This window comes from Dromiciops gliroides, chromosome 6, assembly GCF_019393635.1.
Source record: "Dromiciops gliroides isolate mDroGli1 chromosome 6, mDroGli1.pri, whole genome shotgun sequence".
Taxonomy (NCBI): domain Eukaryota; kingdom Metazoa; phylum Chordata; class Mammalia; order Microbiotheria; family Microbiotheriidae; genus Dromiciops; species Dromiciops gliroides.
In genome coordinates this window covers 67423559-67443002 of record NC_057866.1, presented here as the reverse complement: position 1 = coordinate 67443002, position 19444 = coordinate 67423559, and positions in this window count along the sequence as shown.

The window sequence follows — 19444 nt, the reverse complement described above, 5'->3', positions numbered from 1 at the left end:
GTGAAATTATCTTCATTTTACAAATGAGGAGCTATTGTGAAGAAAATTCTTTGTCAGTTATAAGGTACTATATAAATGTTATCTATTACTGTTGTTGCAATAATCAACCTCATGGGTTTATTGTAAGATAATCTCTCTTTAAAGTACTATATAAATGTAGTTTACTATTCAAAAAAAATGATGAGCAGGATGCTATCAGAAAGACCTGGAAGGACCGGCATGAGCTGATGCAAAGTGAAATGTATTATATACAAAATAACAGCAGTATTGTGAAATGATCTGCTGTGAACTACTTGGTTATTCTCAGCAATGCAATGATCAAAGACAACTCGAAGGTCTTATGAAAAAATGCAATCCATATACAGAGAGAAAACTGATGGTATCTGAATAAAGTCTGAAGCATCATTTTTTTGTTCCTTTATCTGACGTTTTGTTTTTGTCCATTTTCTTTCACAACCTGGCTAATGTGGAAATGTTTTGCATGACTGCTTATGTATAGCTTATATTGAATTGCTTGAGTTCTTGGGGGGGGGTGGAGGGAGAGAGGAAGAGAATTTGGAACACAAAGTTTTAAAAAAATTGATGTCAAAATTTATATTTTGCATGTAATTTGGGAAAATAAAATTCTAAATATATAAAAAAAAACAAATGAGGAAACAGATGTCAGAGGGATTAAGTACTTACAAACAAATATCAGAGCCTAGTTCTGAGTCCAGGTCTCCTGACTTTAGGTCGGTATTTCTTTTTACTCTACTACTCTACCTTCTATGCCAAATATGGAGATCCAGATAAAAAGCAAAGGTATGGTCTGGAAGGAATATCTCAGGAGACATTTGAGAGATATCATCACAGTCCAATGGACAGAAACTAATTTCTGAGAATGCTTCTGTGTCTTTTTTGCTATTTCTTTTTGGGGGGGGGGTTATGTTGTCTTGGTCCCTTTGGTAGATTTCAAGAATGATGGTCTTATGCTTTTTGAATTCATAACATGGTATATAGGTGGTTCTATATTCAAGAATTCAACCCCGGTGATAGTATTAAAGAATTTTCATTGATAAACATTTTCTCAGCCTTTGACCATAGCTGCATTGACCTATAATCTGGTCCTCTCATATGACCAATCTGTTGTTTTGTAAACTGGCCTAGTCTTCTGATTTCACTAGCAAAATAACTGTATTTCCCCTCTCCTGTCCATCTTCCTTACCAATGATGCTGGACATATACTTAAAAGAAAACCAGTCTGAAATGTGCTTAGCTAAGCTTCTGTTTGTTTTTCAGGGTATTTCTGAATCTCCTTCACCCTTCTTTCCCAATCAGATCAGGAACAATAGGGATACATGAAGATGGTATAGGAGTAAGTAAGCCATCACAGTCTGGTTCATTCTTTCAGATGGCAACCAAACCATATATTGTTTTTTTTTTTTTAATTTTTTTTTAGCAAGGCAATTGGGGTTAAGTGACTTGCCCAGGGTCACACAGCTAGTAAGTGTTAAGTGTCTGAGGCTGGATCCGAACTCAGGTACTCCTAACTCCAGGGCCGGTGCTCTATCCACTGCGCCACCTAGCTGCCCCAAACCATATATTGTTAACAATGTACATTGTATTTTTTTTTTTTTTTTGGCGGGGCAATGGGGGTTAAGTAACTTGCCCAGGGTCACACAGCTAGTAAGTGTCAAGTGTCTGAGGCCAGATTTGAACTCAGGTACTCCTGAATCCAGGGCTGGTGCTTTATCCACTGCACCACCTAGCCGCTCCCAACAATGTACATTGTATTAAAATGAATGAAACGGATTTCATAAACCACCCTGTGATTTATCCAAAGTGTACAAAATCCTTCCCTAGAAGAATAGGCCTGTCTTTGGATTCTTTCCGACTACATTTAAACTTCCTGTTGAAGAGGCTTGCTTTGATATCTTCTCATAGCTTTCCCCTTAGTCTCTTTAAATGAAGCATGAGTTTCTTGCATGACTATTCTTTTGAAACTTACCCTCTAAAACAGGACTCTGTAAAATTCAATAAGTGCTTTGCAAATATTTTAAATTGTAGGAGTTGACAACAAACAAGTGACTAATTGGTTTCTTACTCCCTGCTGAACATGCATATGTAAATTAATCATTATTCCCCTTGCCTTTCCCCAAAAGGCAGTACCTGTAATTTCTATCTGTGTTACTTTACAGTGAATTCAGACTATTCTTCCCTTTCCCTTAAATTATTAGTTACTAATTAAAAGGGTTCCTAATTGAGGACCCAATTATCTCTCATCAGATCAGATTTTTTTTTCTAATTTTTAGTAAGCCATTTGAATTTTTGAATGGGAAATCTATACTGAATACATGCTACCCACAGTTCATTATCTTTTATCATTATCTCTTAAACCAAAGTAATTATTAGACCATCTTTTGCAAAAGACACACTACTTATTTTGCATTTTTGCCTAGGGCTGGCATTAAGTACACCCTCCTAGAGCCTCATGAATAGTCTTAAGCCTTGAGGATATTAGAAAGGAGGGTTAGGGTTTGCTGAGTAGACTTAACCTTCACCTCCTTAACTAACCACCACAGTGATATCACCCTGTGAACCTCTGACACTTATTGTTTCTTTCTTTTGGTCTTTAACAATACCATGTTAGTTATTTTTTCATGTGTCTCATGGATTCTTAGCAAGATTAGCAAGTCCTTCAGGGCAGGGACATATTGACAGACACCCAATAAATCTTTATTGATCATTTGACTGGTCTTGAGGGTTTCTAGAAGGCTCATTGGTATCATTATTCTCCCAAACACTCCAATACTGATCCAAAGACTCCCTCCTTTGACCTGGCTTAGTATACCTGTGACTACTAGGAACTAAAGACCATCTTTACTCCACAGATCTTTTCCTCTAAATTCATGACCCCAGTGACTTTGGAAAGGATTTGGGTTCAGAATAGTCTGGGGAACAACAATCTATATGATTGACTCCCTCTTAATCAGAGTGTGGAACATGGAGTTGGCTTAGTGGATAAAATGTTGGACCTGGAGTCAGATAAATCTGAGGTTGAGTATTGCCTCTGAGATTCACTAGCTAGGTGATCCTGGATGAGTCACCTAACATCTCTGGGACTTTTCTGTAAAATGAGGCGGTTGGAACTGATGGCTTTTGTGGAACCTTCTAGTTCCAAATCTATGACTTTATGACCTATGATCCCACAAGTATACACCAAATTGCTCAGTTTTGACTCCAACAATCATCGTCTAAGGTTTTACTTCCCTTACAATTGGAGACAGAGTAGAGAGGGAATAGAGACAAATCATCACTTGTTTAACAAGTATTTATGGAGCATATATCATGTATAAGACTTTCTAGGCACTAAGAGCATGCATTTTTCATCTTGAGAAGCATTCAATGTCTTGACTATTCTCAGCAATACAATGATCCAAGGCAATCCCAAAGGACTTTGATGAAACATACTATCCACCTCCAAAGAAAGAACTGATATTGATGGAACAGACTGAAGCAGGCTATTTTAAACATTCTTACATTTTTTTCCACTTTTAATGATTTAATTTGCTTGTAAAAAGTGACAAATGTGGTGGTTTTTCATGATCATACCTGTATAACCCGAATCAGATTGTTTGCCACCTCAGGAGGGGGGAGGGGAAGGAGGGAAGGGGATCGGAACCTGAAAATTATAAATAAAATTAATTAATTAATTAAAAAAAAAGAGATGCTAGCTGTGTGACCCTAGGCAAGTCACTTAACCCCAGTTGCTTCACCAAAAACAAAACAAAACAAAACAAACAAAAAACCAAAAAAGAGAGAAGCATTCAATCTACCAGGAGAGAAAAGATATGAAAAGATAAACCCATCCATGTGGTGAGTGCCAAAGAGAATCATTTAACCTCTTTAAGTTTCATTTTTCTTGTGTATCAAATGAGGTGGTTGGACTCGATAACCTCTAAGGTCTCTTCCCACTTTAACATTCTAGAGTCAGTGTGGTCAACAAGAGGTAAAGAAGTGTAGGATTTTTCACTGTGGGCTGAAGAGATCAGGGAAGGTTTGAAGATGTGGAAATTGTGTTGGACCTTACAATCTAGGTTAATTTCAGGAAAAGTAAAGTGGGGGTGGGGGAGCATTATCTATAGGGCATATGGTATTAAATGTATGGGCAGCTATGTGCAAGCAAGGACCAATTTGACTGGGATGACAGTTCATGTATGATAACAGGCAGGGACACAAAAAGTTGTCACCTGGAGGAATAGAATGTACCCTAATGGGGCAAGAAACCTGATTGCTGAGGATGAACTAGAGGACAATGCAAAGGATAATAGATTTTGAGCTTATGGGATTTAAAGGGATCTAGTCTAACTTCCTCATTTCAGAGATAGGGTAGCCAGTCCTTTATTGCAGAGGACTGAGAAGTATGAGGTCACCTGGTGACCTTTAAAGTTCTCTACAGCGAATCTATAGCAGCAGCATGGGGATAGGGATGTTTTGAACACAAGCAAAACGAGAGGAGTAATTATTTCACATGATGTGTTCGTGTAGCCCTGTTAGTTTTAGGGAGTCCTGTGTGTATTTCTGTGGTCCCTGGGAAGTTTGATCTACTCATTTAGACACTCCAAGCACATGTTTGTTTCTGTGGCATCTGCAAAAGGCGTATTACTGTTCATGTTTCTCTGGGAGTGTGGGAGAAGCTGACATAAGAAATCTGAGGCTCACAGAATGTGCCATTGATGTAAAGAATTACTTGCAGACTTAGCTGTGCATCTGATACATTGTCCTAAGTATTATGCTTCCACTAAGCCCAGGATTCTTTTTTTTCTGGCAATAAGGGTTAAGTGATTTGCCCAGGGTCACACAGCTAGTAAGTGTCAAGTGTCTGAGGCCGGATTTGAACTCAGGTCCTCCTGAATCCAGGGTTGGTGCTTTATCCACTGTGCCACCTAGCTGTCCCCCTAAGTTCAGGATTCTTAACTCTTTCTGTGTTTGTTGTGGTCCCTTTCTTAGAATAATAACTTTTATATTTAAAGGTAAAACTAAATTTCAGTGAGAGGTTAGTGAAAAATATGTATATATGTATTTTCTCATCAAAGCTCATGGAACACCCTGAAATCCATCTGTGGATCCCAGAATAAGAACCCCTGAACTAATTCAATATCTGTGTAAAAAATCTTGGCCTCTGATAATTAAGCAGAGTATCAATTAAAAAATAAACATTTATTATTTTTATTTATTTATTTATAGTTTTGAGTTCAAAATGTTATTTCTCCTTACCTCCCTCCCCTCTTTCCACCCCGAGGTGGTAAGCAATCAGATATGGGTTATACATATGTGATCATGTAAAACATTACCATATTAGTAATTTTGTATAAGAAAACTTGAAGAAAAGATAAAATGAAAGAAGCTGAAAAATAGCATACTTCAGTCTGTGTTCCATCAATATCAGTTTTTTCTTTGGGGGTGGATAGTATGCTTCATCAATAGTCCTTTGGGATTGTCTTAGATCATTTTATTGCTGACAATTGTTGTCATTCACAGTTCTTCATCAAACAATATTACTGTCTCTGTGTACAGTGTTCTCTTGGTTCTGCTCACTTCACTATATATCAGTTCATACAAGTTTTTCCAGGCCTTTCTGAAATCACCCTGCTTGTCATTTCTTATAGCATGATAATATTCCATCACCATCATATACCACAGCTTGTTTAGCCATTCTCCAATTGATGGACATTCCCTTGATTTCCAATTCTTAGCCACCACAAAAATATCTGCTATAAATATTTTTGTACAAATAGGTCTTTTTCTCTTTTGGGGGATGTCATTGGGATATAAACCTAGTAGTAGTATTGCTGGATCAAAAGGTGTGCACAGTTCTATAGCTCTTTGGGTATAGTTCCAGTCATAGAATATCAAAATTACAGCTCTCCAGGACTAGAAGAAAATCTTTATATCACCTAGTACAATCTGTAGTCTAATTAGAGCACACTCTATAATATAGAGAACAAATGGTCTAACTTTTGTTTGAAGACATCTTACTGAGGTCAAATCTACTATCTTGTAGGGCAGACCATGCTATTGTTGGGTTGCTTGAACTGTCAATAAAACCTTGCTAAAAGTTAAAACTATCCCAAAGTGTCATGGGCTGCCTTATGAGCTAGACCTTGAATTACGGGCTTGTTTAGAATGATTTTCTATAAGCATTAGTAACCACCAAGGGAGGTGGTTTCTGCCTTTCATGCCTTCAAGCATTAGTTTACTGAAGGGGACAATAGCAGCCAATTTTATTTTTTTATTTTTAAAATTTAAATTAATTTGTTAGTTCTCTCCCACTGCATCTCTACTCACCTCCCCACTGAACAATTAATAAGAAAACAAAAAAATAAAATCCTCACAATAAACACTTGTAGCCTGACAAAACAAATTCCCACATTGGCCATGTTCAAAAATGCATTTCTCATTCTGGATTTTAAGTCTATCACCTCTCTGGCAGGAGGTGGGAAGCATGATTTATCTTTAGCTCTGTGTACTTGTGGTTTATGATTGTAGTCAATTTTATAGTGCCACCTGAGTCTTCCTGGTTTTAAGCAGTTTAGATGGATTGATGTGGCTTGGACTAACATTATTAGGGATGTATCTGATTTTTTTGGTGTACCATATATAAATTCTGTTTTTTTCAGGCTTTTCCTTGCATTTAAGGAACAAACCTATTATATGATTTTTAGTGGGGAAAAGATGAAAAATATCAGCCTACAACTGAGTAAGAAGCTGTTAGAAAATGAATTGGAAACCATTCCTGAATTTAGGTTCAGAATTTTACCTACGGCCAAGAAAAGCTGTTCCTGACAAGTATAAATGTTTAGTTGTTAATGGAACTGGACTATGTTTAAGGGAGTTGATTTGAGTGTTGTTTTAAGTGAATTCTGTTTGGAAAAGTAAATTTGCATTTACTTCCTAATTGGATGTTGCTGTAAAAATACAAGGACCTGGTGAAGGCAGCACATGCTTTTTCTCTTCTTTCTCTGTTCCCCTTTTCACACTCTTTGAGCTGTTGTGGCATTTTTATTTCTGCTTAGACTAGATTTCAGCCTTTTTCAGAAAATAAGTAAAGTTTGTGTGGATTAAGTACAAAATTAATGCCCTTAGAGCAGACTCTTCCTGGGTACTATATTGTATCTTAAAAGAAAAAAACCCAGGTCAAACCGCCAACCAAAACATATTAGTGCAAACAGAAAACCCATGTCTATATTGCCTCTCTTGGATCTCAAAAACTGATACATGGCAACCTAAGGAATTATAAAGATGCAAAGGAAAAGGAAAATTCATCTGAGAGGCAAGTCAGTGGATCTGGGAATTTGTCCAGCGAGCTTGACCATGTTGTGACCTTGGACTCAGATTTAATGTCACTTGGTCTCCATTTGCCCACTTGAAACATCTGTCAAAAGGAGAATCATAGCACATCCCTATCTCACATGGGTGTTGAGGATTAATTAATAAGTGTTTGTAAATTACTTGGAGCGCCTCTGAGGAAAGGCATTCTGTAAGTGCAAAGAATTATTATTATCAAGTAATCCAGCTGGCTTGGAAGCCATAATGACTTTGGGGAGATTGTTGGAAAACATGCTGGGGCCTCTTTTTGACTAGAAACAAAAGGGCTTTAGAAATGGGTGCCTTTTCTCTCCCTCTGTCTTCCCCATAAGAAAAATAGTTATTCTCTCCCATTAATAACTTTAATCCTTTCAATGCTGAAAATAGATATTTTTAGGGGTGGCTAGGTGGCGCAGTGGATAAAGCACCGGCCCTGGATTCAGGAGTACCTGAGTTCAAATCTGGCCTCAGACACTTGACACTTACTAGCTTTGTGACCCTGGGCAAGTCACTTAATCCCAACTGCCTCACCAAAAAAAAAAAAAAAAAAGGAAAATAGATATTTTTTCTAGATTAACGGTGAAATTTCAAAATGGTGTTCAGTGAAGCTTTTAAGGATATGGGAATGGACAGAGCTAGTGTAGGGTGGAGGGAATTGGGGACCAGAAGCCAAGGCTTTTGCTTTAGAAAAAAATGCACATCTGTAAATAGTAGTCATTGTTTGGCCAGATGTTTACAAATGTTTGATTTCTGAAGGAAAAGTTATCTTCTCTGAGTAGGAGAGGAGAGGCTGGGACATGGAGAGTGTAAGAAGGGTGTCATGTGAAACATAGTTGGAAAGGTAGACACAACTCAGATTGTGGAGGATCCTGAATGCCAGACTAAAATAATTGCAGGAAAAAGATGAGGATCTTTGAGTTTTGAAGGAGGGAAAACTATGGGTGTTCATGACAGATGGTTTCAATTATCTCAGTAAAGTAGGAGACTGGATCATATGTTGAGAGAAAGTGGGGTGGAGGGTGACATCCAATGGCTTGAGTAAAATGAAAACCTCTTGGAGACAGGGTCTGTCTTTCTTTTGTATTTTTATCCCCAGTGCCCAACACAATGGCTGGCATATAGGAAACACTTGATAAAAACATGTTGATTGATGGTTCAAAGAAAAAGGAGATGGTTTGAAGCAGACACTGTTGGGAACCTAGTTTTTATACCTTTTCTTTTCTTTAATCAACCTATTCTTCTGACTGTCTTGCTACTGTTTTGGAGGAGCAAAATAATCTAATGAAATCCAACAGCTCAATTCAATTATTTATTACCAATTATGTGGAAGGTTCTATGCTATGTACTAATTCAATGCAAGGTGATAGTGACTTAAGATGGTAACCCTGGGAAGATTTGAATGTCAAATAGAAACTGGAACCCAAGATCTGAATCAGAAGACCCAGCTTTGAAATCCCAGCTTTGCTCAAGTGACCTTTCAGGCTCCTAGTTTTCCCATTCATAAAATGAAATAATTGTATTAGATTGTCTTAAAAGTCCTTTTCTACTCTAAATTCTATTCTGTGATTATCTGAAAAGGGTAGTGCTTAACCCAAAGGAATGAAATATTAGTGATGGAATTTCAGGGCCCGTGGAAGTCAGATGGGGGAGATATTTTGCAAGACAAGGCAACTCTTGGCATACCATGAGAATGATTGCTCTTTCACTTACATTTAACTCTGGTCCTCCTGATAGCTAGATTTGAAAATGCATGATTTGGGGGGCAGCTAGGTAGTGCAGTGGATAAAGCATTAGCCCTGGATTCAGGAGGACCTGAGCTCAAATCTGGCCTCAGACACTTGACACTTACTAGCTGTGTGACCCTGGGCAAGTCATTTAACCCTGATTGCCCCACGAACCTCCCCAAAACAAAACAAACAAACAAATGGGAAAAAAAAGAAAATGTATGATTTGAACATTGCAGAATCTCCTTAGTGAGACTGCCAATGGCTCTAGGGAGAGTTCTCACAATTCACAAAGGAAACACAAAATAAATAAACAATATCTATTGTCCAGCCTATGATAGAAAGATGGACTATAACCTGTGTTCAACTGAATAGGATGAAGTTAGCAGAATGAGAAATTATGCATTTGGAAAATTGTATCACTTCCAATGATTTTTTGACATAAAATCTTATGTTTTTTATACATCATAAAACACCAATGAAACAGAATTGCAGTTGACTTGTGAAATGAAGAGAAATAAATGTCTAAGTAGGCTACAGCATGTGTACAATGACTTAAATTCAAAAAGTGGTATCAAAGACATCAAGAATGAAAGATACAATCATAGCTACAAATCAGTCAGTGAGAAAGAGACAGAGATAGAAACAGAAAGAGAAATAGAGAGGATAGTAGATGGGTAACGGGAATGTTGATGTGTTTCACAAAACTAATGTCAAAAAAACCCAAGAAGGCCTACAAAATATTGGGTAAGTCTTGTGTGGAAACTTGTGAGACTATATGGACAAGCATCACATGTGATGAGAAGAAATGGATGGGTTTCAATCTGTATTGACTGGAAAAAAGTGTTGGCGTGAGTGAGATCATAATTGATGTATAACCATATCTTTTCACTAGGCTTTATGATATTCTTCTAGGAAAAGCATGAATGGAAGGGGAAATGACACTAAAGAAGATGCATTATTATCTGCTTTGCTCTCATACCCTAAAGATCACTTGCCACCCTATATTCCTAGAGCTTTTGTGGCACTTGATAAGAGCCTGATGAATGATTTCCCTTCCTTCCTTCCTTCCTTCCTTCCTTCCTTCCTTCCTTCCTTCCTTCCTTCCTTCCTTCCTTCCTTCCTTCCTTCCTTCCTTCCTTCCTTCCTTCCTTCCTTCCTTCCTTCCTTCCTTCCTTCCTTCCTTCCTTCCTTCCTTCCTTCCTTCCTTCCTTCCTTCCTTCCTTCCTTCCTTCCTTCCTTCCTTCCTTCCTCTCTCCCTCCCTCCCTCCTTTCCCTCCCTTCCTCCTTCTCTTCCTCTCTCCCTCCCTCCTTTCCCTCCCTTCCTCCTTCTCTTCCTCTCTCTTTCCCTCCTCCCCTCTCTCTCCTCCTCTCCCCTCCTCTTCCTTTATTTTCCCTTTCTGGAGGCCATAATAAGTATGACACAAAGACATTTAATGAAGTAGCATATCAAGAAATGTAGTAATAAATCATTTGCTACATATACCTAGGAGAGAGGGAGGAGTGGGAGGGGACAATTTCCTGGTCACTGGAGCTTGGGTCTCTATGTTGGAAACTTCATTATAGCTTAGGGTGAGCATTTCCTATTCCTCCTTAAGCTCTCTGATAGTTAGATTACATCAAATCAATCTTTTTTCTAGAGTTAGTCTTCCCAACATCCCAAATTTCCTTCTCTTTCCAACTGAGATGAGTGAGACTGGGGAAGGCATAAGCTTTGAGTTCCCTTACATCAACACTTAATATTTAAGTAATGTTTTTTTTTCTCTTCTACATCCACTTATTCTTTTTTTGGGGGGGGGTATGCAATTTTATTTATTTATTTATTTTTAATTTATAAAGTATTTTTTTCCCATTACATGTAAAGATAGTTCTCAACTTTTGCTTATACAAGCTTTACAATTTCAGATTTTTCTCCCTCCCTCCCCTCCCTCCCTCCTCCCCTAGACAGCAGGCAATCTGATATAGGTTATATATATATATATATATAAACACATAATGACATTAAACATATTTCTGCATTAGTCATGCCATAAGAGAAAAAAATCAGAGCAATGATGAAAAACCTCAAAATAGAAAAAAAACAACAGCATCAAAAACAAAAGAAATAGTATGGTTCATTCAGCATCTATACTGCGCAGTTCTTTTTTTTTTTCTTGGATTTGGAGATCTTTTTCCATCACAAGTTCCCTGGAACTCTTCTGTGCCATTGCATTGGTAAGAAGAATATAGTCCATCACAGTAGATCAACACTCAATGTTGATGATACTGTGTACAATGTTCTTCTGGTTCTGCTCATCTCACTCATCATCAGCTCACACAAGACCCTCCAGGTTTCTCTGAACTCCTCCTGCTCATCATTTCTTACAGCACAATAGTATTCCATTGTATTCATATACCACAACTTGTCCATCCATCCCCCAATGGATGGGCACCCCCTCAACTTTCAATTCCTTGCCACCACGTAAAAAGCAGCTATAAATATTTTTGTACATGTGGGTCCTTAAGTAATGTTTTAAGCTTTTCTTGAAACAACTCTGTGATCTGGTTAGTGTAAGCATTATTAGCCCTTTTTAGATGATGAAACTAATGATCTGAGATGAGAGGTTAAATGACTTAGATCATAGAACCATCAAGTCAGAGCTTGGAATCAGGAACCAGTGTCGTCACTCCACATTGAACACTCTAGTACATGATACTACTCCCTTTTTTAAAGTAGAGACCCTGAGTCCGGTATATAGGTAATTGATAAGTGCTTATTGACTGATCTTATAAGGACCTACTTTGATAGTTTAGAATACATTAAGCTAGAATCCCAGTTGCTATTATAAATGGATGGTTCTAAAACTCTTCAAGAACTTTTCATTTAGCCTAAACTTTCACTCTACCATTTTTTTTTTTAGTGAGGCAATTGGGGTTAAGTGACTTGCCCAGGGTCACACAGCTAGTAAGTGTTAAGTGTCTGAGGCCGGATTTGAACTCAGGTACTCCTGACTCCAGGGCCGGTGCTCTATCCACTGCGCCATCTAGCTGCCCCTCTACCATTTTTTTTTAATGCTATCAATTAGCTTTGACTCATCCCTCCTTCTACGAGTAATCCACAGGTATCCCTAGCCCAGCCTCTATTTGAATTGGCACTGATACTGAATTAATGGCATATGAATCAATAATATACTTTTATTATGATTATCTATAACTGTCTACCAAGAAAATCTGAATTCAAATCTGGCCTCAGACAGTTACTAGCTGTGTGGCCCTGGGCAAGTCACTTAACCTTGTTTGCCTTAGTTTCCTCATCTATAAATGAACCAGGGAAGGAAATGGCAAACCATTCCAGTATCTTTGCCAAGAAAACCCCAAATGGGATCATGAAGAGTCAGACACTACTAAATGATGACAATGGGTAGGGACACACTGCTTGTAGCTTGTATAGCATTAGAAACATACTCTTCAACTCCTCAGGGTAAACCTTAGAGTTCTGAGGCAATATAATAGCTATCCTCTGGTGACCAATACTACCAGTGTGAGGGAAGGTTGGGAGCCTACACTAAGTGGCCAGGTAGGAGCCAGGGCTAGAACCCAGGCCTTGACTCTCAGTCTTATATTTTTTCCATTATGTTGGATTGCCACCTACTTATAGGGCATTTCTACTGCTGAAGCACAGCCATAGTGTAGTCTTATCTATCCCCCATGATACTCAGCATAATTTGTATATTCGTTAAATAGTTGTTAATTAGAAAGGGAAGTATATTATGGTGGAAAGAGAAGTTTATGGGAAGTCAGAACATCTAAGTTCAAGTTGTGGCTTAGCTGCTAACTTAGTCTCTGACCTAAGACAAGCCAATTCTTCCCTCTTGGTGCTAGTTTCTTGGGCTGTAAAAGGAGGGCTTAGACTCTAGAATTTCATCCACACAAATGTAACCTGACTCTTATGAATGACCTGATTTGTTACCTTGCAGGAATAAGCAGTGGTTACCAGTCCTTGCCAAGAGAAACAGGACTTCCAACTGGAACTTCACCAACATGCTAAATGTTACACCATGCTGGCTTTCCTTTCACATCTGAGTTTTCTGCTTTTTAACCATAGGAAGGTGGGAAATGGAGCCTGAGGTTAAATAGCAGCTCTCTCAGCAGTAGGCTAAATAAGCTAAGTGAATAGTCATCGAGCTAGAGGAGGTGCAGGGATCTGCTCATATCACAGTTTTGGAGTTGATGTGGTTTAGTAGAAAGAACAATGGATTTGGAGGTAGAAGAATTGGATTTCAATGCTAGCTCTATCCCTTATTCATTATCTCTGGGACAATGGTCAAGTAACTAAACATCCCTGGGCCTCGATTTCCTCATCTGTAAAATGGAGAAGATGGACTGAATGACCTCGAAACACCTCGTTTTGCTCTTGAGCCTTTGATTCTAGGTTGCTAGTTCTCTAGGAATGCAAACGAAAGGACAGCCAGTGCTGGCCTGCAGAAAAATATGAACTACATACTTCCTATCATCTTGGCTTTTGTTGCTTACTTTCTTTAACTAGGATTTGATGAATTTTTATTGTGGGTAAGGCACTACGTCACCAATTGTCTAGTTCTAGCATACTTTCATGTGGAACTCTGGACTCTGACCTCTTTTTTTTCTATTGTGATCATTCAATCCAGGCCTGTCCTCAGTGGGTCGTGTAGCCATCCTTCAGACTCCCCTACCCAATTAAAAATAAGAATCTGCCCATTCTGTGTATTATTTCTTAGGTTTTTGATGTCTACGATTCGAGACAGACTCTTATAAAGCAATGTAGGCCAGTGTGTTGATGAGGGTTAACTGGTAATAGGAAAAGACTACTATGAATATGTTGGAGCTAGCTATTAACAACTCCCAAGAGAAATTGTTAAATTTTCAGTGTGAGCATTTATAACTCAGAGATCCAAAAATACTACAAATCAGAGCTTGATTTTTTGTTTTGTTGATTGTCTTGTTTTTGATCTTGTTTTTGTTGATAATTAATGAAGTGAGGGAGATGATGCAGATGAAACTTTAAAATGTGTTGTGTGTATATTTTCTTTCCTTCCCAAGAGGATCTGTTGTTAAATATTTACCAGCACATCCCTGGACCTAGCCATACCTCTTCCCAAGAGATAGTTATGGCACAGTAGATGGAGAGTTGGCCTTGCATTCAAGAAGATATGGGTTCAAATCTTGCTTCTAACATATAATACCTGTGACTTTGGACAAGTAATGTGCCTACTCAGTGCCTCTGGATATATCTTTTATTTTTAAAATACAATTTTATTTTGTTTTTAGTTCTTAATTTTTTTTCTGTCTCCCTTCTCACCCCCACCCATTGAGACAGCAAGAAAAATAAAACCCATTGTGCATAGTCATGAAAAATAAATTCCCATATTAGCCATGTCAAGAAAGGATAAATTGTGCTTCAAAATGTACTCTCAGATTACAAAAAGGAGAAAAGGACTACTTGTGCAAAAATATTTATAGCAGCTCTTTTTGTGGTGGCAAAGAATTAGAAACCGAGGGAATGTCCATCAGTTAGGGAATGACTGAACAAATTGTGGTATGTGATTGTGATGGAATATTATTATCAGAAATGACAAGTAGGATGATTTCTGAAAAAACCTGGAAAAACTTACATGAAAGTAAGCAGAACCAGAGCAGTGTATACAGTAACAGCAATATTGTACAATGAAGAATTGTGAATGACTTAATTCTTCTTAGCAATACAATGATCCAAGACAATCCCAAGGGACTCATGATGAAACATGCTATCTGCTTCCAGGAAAAGAACTGATATTGTCTGAATAGAGATTGAAGCCTACTCCTTTCTTTCTTTCTTTCTTTCTTTCTTTCTTTCTTTCTTTCTTTCTTTCTTTCTTTCTTTCTTTCTTTCTTTCTTTCTTTCTTTCTTTCTTTCTTTCTTCCTTTCTTCCTTTCTTCCTTTCTTCCTTTCTTCCTTTCTTCCTTTCTTCCTTTCTTCCTTTCTTCCTTTCTTCCTTTCTTCCTTTCTTCCTTTCTTCCTTTCTTCCTTTCTTCCTTTCTTCCTTTCTTCCTTTCTTCCTTTCTTCCTTTCTTCCTTCCTTCCTTCCTTCCTTCCTTCCTTCCTTCCTTCCTTCCTTCCTTCCTTCCTTCCTTCCTTCCTTCCTTCCTTCCTTCCTTTCTTCCTTTCTTCCTTCCTTCCTTCCTTTCTCAAGCAATTCAATATAAGTTATACAGTGCAGTTGTGTAAAACATAGCAGATAACCCCCCATGATTTTCTTATATCGCTTTCATTTTTTCCCAATTTTTCTTCTTCTCTTATTTGAATTTAAAAATCCTTTTTGAACTTTTCTAGGAATTCTTTTTTCTCTTAAGACAAATTCACATTTTTCTTTGAGGCTTTGGATGTAGCAATTTTTATTTTGTTGTCTTCTGAGTTTGTGTTTTGATCTTCTTTGTCACCATAAACCTTTCTATCCTCAGATCATTTTTTGTTGTTTACTCATTTTCCATACTATTTCTTGACTTTTAACTTTATGTTAAAGCTGGGCTATGCTCCAGGGGTTAAGGGGGCACCATTCCAGGTTTCATATTTTTTTGTGCAACTGTTTTCAGACGTAGTTCTTGGAGTTCATAAATTTTCAGTTCTTCCAAGATGGTATGATTTAAGGAGAGGTTTGTTTACTCCTCTTCTGGTCTGTGTTCTGGTCTGTGATTTGCCATAATTATTGCCCTGGAACTGTGACCACAATCCCCACTCCACTGAAGTATGGATGCAAACTTTGGTGTGCTACTGATCCTCCTTGTCCTGGGACTGCAACAGAACTCAGAGTTCTGCACTCAGTGCCAGCAAAGGGACTTCTGTAATCTCCTTCTGGCAAGTTTTCTGACCCCTTTGCCATCTGTGGACTGAGAGTTTCAGAAGTTGTCACTGGAGCTGCTGATTTTGTCACCTATTAGGCCTGTTGTTGGTTTGTTGGGGCTTGGCCTGTGCTGGTGAAACCTATGCTGGTCTTTGTTTCACTCTCACCTTGGTGTGACAGACTTTTTCTGCCAACCTTCTAAGTTGTCTTGGGCTGAAAAGTTGTTTCACCCTGTCCTTTTGTGGGTTCTGATGCTCCAGAATTTATTTTGAAACATTATTGTTTTTTCTTTGTTTGTTTGTTTTTGTGGGGCAATTGGGGTTAAGTGACTTGCCCAGGGCCACACAGCTAGTAAGTGTTAAGTGTCTGAGGCCGAATTTGAACTCAGGTCCTCCTGACTCCAGGGCCAGTGCTCTATCCACTGCACCACCTAGCAGTCCCTTGAAACATTATTTAAAGTTGTTTGGAAGAGCTCATGTGAGTCTCTGCTCCCCCCCCCCATATTGGCTCCACCCTTCTTGAGAATTTCCTTAATGGCTACTTGCTACACTAATGAATAAGTGAATGAATAATAAGTACCTACAAAGTGCCAGGCACTGTTCTAAGTGCTGGGAATAGAGAGAAAAAAGTAAACATCTCTTACCCTCAAGCTACTTGCTTTCTCTTGGAGGAAGCAACAAGTTTCTTGACTCTTGGTCCAGTGCTCTTTCCACTACTCCCACCATCTATCCCACCAGTTAATTAGTTAATGCCCTCTTGGTTGTGGTTAAATGTACTATTGCATGGGTGGGGGTAGCTAGATGGTTCAGTGGATAAAGCACTGGCCCTGGATTCAGGAGGACCTGAGTTCAAATCCAGACTCAGACACTTGACACTTACTAGCTGTGTGACCCTGGGCAAGTCACTTAACCCTCATTGCCCTGCAAAACAAACAAACAAATAAAAGTACTATTGCAGTGCTAGATGAATCTAAGCAGGTCTGGGCTTGAGGAAGGACAATAGAGACTTAGGGCTTCTGGATTTTTAGGAATACCTGAGGGGCCTCAGATATCCTGCTTGGGGAAAAATCTGTAGTGAAAAGGGAATTGGATTAGAATTAGGGTACCTGTATTTGAGTACCCTCTTTGTTATCTGCTTCACTTTGAACCTGACTTTACTTCTTCCTGTAACAATTGGAGTGACACCACCTGCTAGAGAGTTACTGTAGGAAAGCTCTGCCATAAGGAGAAGGCATCTGAGGGCAAGCCATTTGGTTTGGAAGGAAGGTCAGTTCCTTGGCATCAGGAAGTGACATTTGCTTGTGGGTACTGTCAATCAAGGCTACCAGCCAATTAGCTTGGAGCTGTGTGTATGGATGGAATGTTGCCAGTTTCACAGGAGGTTTCTGGGAGGAAGAAGGAAGCGTTGGGTCCTTTTTTGTTCCTGACTTCACCATGGCAGGTTGGATGATGGGGTCTCTTAGAAATAGTTAGATTTTTACCTTTCTCTCTGATCATTAGATCCTAATGCTCTTTAATAAATACTTAAATACTCTTGCTAAAGCTTCTAATTTATTGGCGACCACTCATTAGACATTTTAGACAGTATAGCTAGATAGCAACTTTACATTCCCCTTGGACTGAAATTCCTCTCCTTTTTGGTTTTCTTTTGTGTGTCTTTTCCTCCCTATAGTGCTCCCCCCTCCATTAGACTGTAAGCTTTTCAAGGGCAGAGACTCTCTTTTTCCTATTTGTAATCTCATCACTTAGCACAGTGTCTGGCATGTAGTAGGAACTTCATAAATATTTATTGACAATTGCCTATCATTTTGGCCTGCTTTAACATCTTCCATAAACAGAGTGAGCGAGTTGTACTTAGATGTTCTCTAAGGTCTCTTCCTGCTCTAAATCCTCTTCTTCCCTGTCTCCTCTTTGTCATCACATTCCCACCCCAAACCTCTCCAGATACCAGGTAGGAAAGCTCTTGCTTTTCACCCAGAAGGAGAGTAGAAGAAGGAGAAGGTAATAATGGGGGTGGTGCCACTATTGGCTCCTGATGTCATTTCCTAGGTAGGGCTTGACTGAGAGAAGTAATGCAAGAGAAATGCTTGTAGGAAAAGTTTACTAGTTACCCTAAGTAGGAGGGAGAAAGTTGAGTTGTCAGGGTCATACCATATATATATATATATATATTGTTGTTGTTGTTGTTGTTGTTTGTTTGGGGGGTAAGGCAATTGGGGTTAAGTGACTTGCCCAGGGTCACACAGCTAGTGTCAAGTGTCTGAGGCTGGATTTGAACTCATGTCCTCCTGAATCCAGGGCTGGTGCTTTATCCACTGGATCATTCCATTTAAAAAAATCAGTAGACAGTTTTGGTTATGCTATATATGCTGCTTCGGACAACAGCACTGACTTCTGTAAGGAAAAAGCTTATACCAGGTAGGGTACAGACATTCACAGGCTCTCAGGGTGAAATATAATTCTGTCCTCAAGGTTTTCTTACTGTTTTGGCAGATGTATCTTCCCTAGCCACCATTTGCTCCTTACCTTTTGCTCCATACCATTCCCTCATCTCTCTCTCTCTACTTCTGTCTTCTTGGCCACTGGGAGCCAAGTAACAACAGATACCATTTTCTTCCTCCTCTTCCTTTAGCTCTGAACATACCTTGAATGAATTATTGCCAAATGAAGTATTGCTGAAGGTAGGACTGTGTACCCATGGCAGGTAATTGTCACTGACCAACTACTTTCCTGCCTGACCTTGTTTTGGAGATAATTTTTTTAGAAATCAATTTAAATTTCTGAGTTCTTTACCTTCCACTTCCACTCCTCAGCCCACTAAGAAAGCAAGAAAAACAAAACCCATTGCAAATATGCATAGTCAAGCAAAACAAATTCCTACATTAGCCATGTCAAAAATATGCTTCAATCTTCACTCTCAGTCCATTACTTCTCTGTCTGGTGGTGGGTAGCATGTTTCATCATGAGTTTGGGGATTGCTTTGGGTGAAAAAACCCTTTTCCATTGAGGGTATTTAAACAGATGAGGCATAAAAAAAGCTTTGGGAGATTATGAGAAGCTAAGGAGTTGCAAAGGGGGAAGTGTTCTCTGGTAGCTATAGTGAGATGGGAAAGCTGGAGGAGAGAATCCTTCCCTCCCTTGCCCCTCCGTTGTTCATTCGTTCATTCATTCATTCATTCATTCATTCATTCATTCATTCATTCATTCTTTCCTTCCTTCCTTTTTTCTCTTTATTATTCCAGGCTAGAAGTGCAGAGACTCACTAGGTGATCCTAGTGCTGATCACTATGGAATCTCTAAGCTTCTTTATTCTGACCTTGGCTGGTTCATCCTTCCTTAGGAAGTCTTGTAGCAGACCCCTGCTTCTGAAGATTCACCATATTGGTGCTGGACTTGGTGTGGGCAATTGATCATCTTTAGTCTTAAAGCTGAATTTAGAACTCCTGAGCTCAAGTGATCCATCAGTCTCAGACTCTCCAGTAGCAAGGACTACATGCTAATAGCCCTTTAAAAAAATCTGTGATTTCATTTGTGTAGG